General features: G+C 43.3%; 1 protein-coding gene across 3 annotated transcripts in view; it reads left to right on the top strand.

Annotated features, from left to right (window-relative positions):
- The first annotated feature begins 224 nt into the window (after positions 1-224).
- MYO1B (myosin IB) overlaps positions 225-5146 on the top strand; it is a 183936-nt gene continuing 179014 nt past the window's right edge. For 2 of the 3 annotated variants that reach the window (XM_019554106.1, XM_019554104.1), the window contains exon 1: positions 227-295. The gene's annotated coding sequence lies outside the window, so the exon portion shown is untranslated. Of the gene's footprint in view, positions 296-5146 lie in introns of all 3 variants that reach the window. The other variant, XM_019554102.1, reaches the window with a different exon arrangement.

The following is a 5146-nucleotide window of genomic DNA, read 5'->3' as shown; positions in this document are numbered from 1 at the left end:
AAGCTTAATTGTGGCCTTTGTGATCAAAGGAGTTACTGCCATCATTGAATAAAGGTGTTCTGGGTACCATTCTGAGAAAAAAATAGATCTGCTGCTAGGAAAAGTGTGTGTGTGCACGTGCTGGGGAGTGGGGGAGAGTGTGGGGGGTTGTGAATGAAACTGACAATATCCTGGTCAATTTCCATCCACGGTTGCTTTGCAAGGCGGTAAGAAGCAAAATGGAGAGGCAGTGGAAGAAAGCATTGGCTGAGGGAGGGAGAGGCTGCTAGAGATATCCTTTTGTTTCATCACTAACGTGAGTCTTGGGATTGATTAATTGTGATGAAAATATCTCAAGGAAGTGGTCAGAAGGCTCTTGCCTGAGAGTAAGGAGAAGAGTTGAGAGGAATGCTCTTCCTAGCAGTGAGAAGCTGGACTCAGGTTTATCAGTTGCAAAGGTTGGATCAGGTAAGTACCCTGATAAGAATTAGTCATATAGGCTACGGGCCAGGAGGAGGAAGGTATAGGGATGTGCATGTGTGTGTGAGTGAGATTAAGGTATGATAAACATTTTTAATGTATGAAGCTGTATTTCTGCAGGGCTGAGTGAATGTGGGTAGGTGGATAGGAGAGAGCGATGGAATAAGTTGGAAAAGCGGCATAAACTATTTGGATGAGAAGCAAGGGAGGGAAAGAGTACAATACAGGGAATGAAAGATAAGAACACCCAGAGGGTATAAATAAGAAGAGGATGTTTCTGGAGAGAGATTCCTGTAGAGGTAAAGAAATACTGACACCCTTGCACAAAGCACTGGTGAAACCTTATCTGGAATTCTGTGTCCAGTTCTGGTTATCCATGTTCAGGACTGGTAAATCTGAATTAGAACGGGTACAGAGAAGGCTACTAGGCTGAGTGGGGGAATGGGAATCTATCATAGGAGAGGAGACCCAAAGAGTTTTGTTTGTTTAGCCCACAAAACAAAGGCGCAGAAGGGGCGATAGAGCTGTCTATTGACACTGTCTCCACCACTTAAAATGCACAGCTAACATGAGCAATCATTTATATTGCACAGGTATTTATAACACTAGCCATTTGCCATCTGTGTAGATCTCAATGGTAAAGGCTGTGCTGTATTAAGCATGCCAGTTATTTTGTGCAGACTCAGCACAAGAGAGTAGCTAACACCAGCTTTGAAACTGATATTGATTAGAGGTGCAATGATACATTGGTCCGATATTGGATTGGCACTGATATAAAGAAAATCGACTGTATTGGAAATTGGCTTTTTTTGCTTGACACAGCCGATAATTTGGTGGATAAATGCACCGTGCATGCGTGCAGCAGCAGCAATGCATGTAGGTGGTGAGGAGCACAGCAGGGCAGCATAGAGTTCATTCAGTTTCTGAAAGGGTTTGTAAGTCATGGTTGCCTGTGATAGATGGGGATTGGATTTGATGACATAGGAGATCTCTTCCAATCCTGTGAGTTCAGTGGTGTGACCAACTAAGTGGCAAAGGCTGCCTCTGTGCGTGGTGTGTGGCACAGGGGCCAGGTAGCACAGTGGCAGGTAAGGCACAGCACAGCATTAGATCAAGCGGGCAGCAGAAAGCAGGAAAAAGAGGGACCTCTGTTTACCCCAGGTGCTGAGAGGGAAGCTGCTTACTTCATTGAGCAGCTGTGACTAGTTGCATTGGAAACCAATGAAAGGTTAAAGGCCTTTAATAAGAGATCTTAGATCCATCTGAGGTTGTATGGGTAAATCTTTGGTTTACACAGAAATCCCATGTGGTATCTAATATGAGTGGAGCACTGGGGGTGGGCAAAATGGCGGATCTGGCTGGTAGCCGGATTCCATTTCCCAGCAGCCCCTGCTTGCGTCACTATGACTGGTTTTCATGGAGATCCCAGTAGCAGCGGGGCCAAGGTTTCCATGGAGACCAGCCCCACCAGCTCTGGCATGGTGCATGGCTGGGCAGGGAGCTGCTTTGGGGCCAGGGCTAGGATCTTGCAGTGGTGGTCCGGAGCTGGGCAGAGCTCTGATCTGCTGCCTGCATGCCCTGGAGTCTGCCATGGGCCTGATTTGGCCCGCGGGCCAGACTTTGCCCGCCCCTGCACTAACTAGTAATATATTACTACATGTTGCAATGGCTGGAAGGACTCTGAAGGTTTCCCAGGCAACCTGAAACGTGCAAAGCTGTTAAAATCTGCAGAAAATCTGAAGCTGTGAGAAATCTGTGGGATGACCCTAAATCCCCTGACACAGGAATTCGGTGCACCCAGACTCTGACGACCTCCATATGGAATTCTGAGTAGAGGCATGTATGTGTTGGGAATACTGTTGTAGTTTCTGGAAATTAAAACAACTGGTCATGTATGTGAAGGGAAATGGGGAAAATGTGTTGCCTCTGAATAGCTGTTTGCCTACTGTGTGAAATTTTAGGAAGGTATCTTGGACTGAACCTGTGGAACTTTGAATTTATTTTTTTAATTCCAAGGTTTTAATAGTAATATTGTGCACAGATGTTTAGCCACATGCATTTTTCAAAAAAATTTTTGATTTTTTTTTTTTTTTAACCAAAGTTGTCTTCATGGCTTAGAAGTGACTGTTTTAGAGTGGTCTCTAAAACAAGACATCTGTTGATAAGCATTTAGGTCAGGAGAAATAACTGAAGAGCTCTTGAGTAAAAATGTTATTACTTTATAAAGTGATTTCTGTTTATACTAATGAAAATGACCATTTAGAATGAAAATGGAAAGTCCAGATTCTTTTGAAGTATGGAGAAATTTTCTATAATATTTTTAATAATGGATGGAGTTTACCTAATCTTTCTCTCCTCCCCCCCCATTGCACTCAAATCCATATATTTTAATCTTTTTCTCTCTTTTCCTTGTCTATTAAAATGAGTATCAGCATCCCACTGCATAGAATTAGGTGTGCATTGCATGCAGTCATGGAAACTGATTGAAGCCCCTCTATTAAAAGGTGTCTTGGCCATCCATACCATTTTAAAAATAAACACCTGAATTGTAAAGTTTCTGATGTTTGTTATAAGAAACTGCTGTTGTAGATAACAGATCTCCGGATGGATTTCTCAGTGCATTTTTCTTCTAGTCAGCGTTTTCGCAGAGGGATGAAATAAATTAAAAATCTCCCTGCGTTAAAATCTATTAGGATATTTTTGGGAGGGGGTCATACATTTGAGAACTTTCTTGGATATTAACATCTTGATTAGGTATAGTGTGTAGGGGGGGGGTTGGCTTCCTCCCACCTTTTGTGACTTTTCTGGTCTCTTGTAACAGATGTTGCTTGTGCAAGACAGTTGAAAGTGCAGGGGTCTTTAAGTGTTAGGATAAGACAGAGAAATGCCACTCAATATGCTTTTTTTGCTGGAGAGATCTGTTGGTGAGTTCTGCATTTAACCCTTTTTGTAGCCAGCAGAGCTACAGTGAGGCAGAGGGATTGAACTCTTGGGGCATTTTTACACGTGCAAGTGCTGCAGTGCCAGGTGTTTTGAATAGCGCCCAGCACTGCGATGCTTGCAGTTGTATAAGTGGTGAAATGTGCATCAGCACGCAGAAAATGGCAGTGATGTGCTCTTGAACTAAAACACCTTGGAGGTGCTTTAGTTCAAAAGTGCACCACCGCCATTTTCTGTGTGCTGATGCGCATTTTGCTGCTTATACAACTGCATGTGGCACTGTACAGTGTGCATCAGCTCATGTGCGGAGCAGACTCAAGTAATTGAGTTTTCTCTGATCTCCAGTGTATCTTGGGATGAAAAGGTATGTGTATAAATGCCCTTATCTGTCTCACCTGCCCCCGCTTAATATAAATGGCACTGCAGGCTAGACAAGGTTTCAGGGCTGTGTTGTCAGTTTGGGGGTGGCAGGGTGCATTGTGCAGCATCTGAAGATGAACTTTGGGAGCTGGTGGTTGAACTTTGGGGGCTGGTGGATGAATAGGACACTGGTGGTTTTAACTGAATTCCTTTCTTTTTGTATTGTTCATTTTCTTATTTTGTACAATCTGTAAAGCTGTCACAGGAAGTGCATTGGTTACATTTTTGGCTTCAATTCAGGCACTTTATCCTTACAAGACTGTACAGCTTTGTGGAGGTTGGGGACTTGTTTCTAGCTTCTGTTACAGAATGGGAGTCAAGGACATTATCCCTTATGAGGCTTACAAACGTGTACCAAATCATTAGAGGACTGATGTTGGAAGACCAGAGGGACTACTCCCTATGCGTGGGATTTTGCTTGATAGCCAGTAAGGGTTTACCTGTTTTAGTGGTCAAATAAATATCAGATGAAATCATCACCTCAACGACTGTATTTATGTTCTTTCCCACCCACCAACATATAGGTCACAACTTGAACAAGTATTCAAGTCCTTGTCCCCTTCTTTGATTATCTTAGTTATATTTTTAGCTGTGTTTTAACTGTTGTCAGTGAGTTCTTAGGAAGAGCAGATGTTTTGAAGGAGGGGTGGCCACGTGTCCCACAAATGGCATAGGGAGGCTCTATACGTGGCATGGCATGTGGCAAATCAGAGAGATGAAACGCTCCACAGTGACACATAAGGCAGGAAGCAAAATGCAGAGCAGCAATTTGAGCAGGGAAAGGGGATTGGAGTGGTACTTGGGGAGGACACAGGGCTAACTTGTGGCACTCTTACCAAAAAGCCCACTGTTGCAAAGTATTATGCCTAGATTTGCCACCAAGACTGTCATTTACTCAAGTGTAATAAACTTATCATATATGAGGACCTTGCATGAGTCATGTCTCACTGACATGGCAAACAGAAATGTATAAATCCAGCTGTTCTGTGTTATACAGAGATGTGTGATTAGTTTAGTCAACGGAGAAAGGAAAGGCTTGCTTTACATGTGGAAGGGGAAGCAAAAGTATCTTTATTATTATAAGAGTATAAATGAGGCATATAGCTTGGTGTTGACTGTTTTATCTCTCCCAAAGGAGTGAGACCTTTTTTTTAAGAAAAATGTTTTGACTTGGTGTTGTGCACTCTAGCCACTTCTGTGCAGTACAGTGCAGTGATTAGGTACTGGTGGGTCTTTGAACACAAACTCTGGCCTGTTACAAGGCCAGAGTTCTGGTGCACAGAATAAACAAGCCGCACTACCACATCCCCTTCTCTCCTCCCCTGCC

The sequence above is a fragment of the Crocodylus porosus genome, unplaced genomic scaffold (assembly GCF_001723895.1).
Source record: "Crocodylus porosus isolate Cpor-Errol unplaced genomic scaffold, CroPor_comp1, whole genome shotgun sequence".
NCBI lineage: Eukaryota > Metazoa > Chordata > Crocodylia > Crocodylidae > Crocodylus > Crocodylus porosus.
Note: the sequence above shows the minus strand (reverse complement) of the source record. Positions and strands in the feature narration are given on the sequence as shown.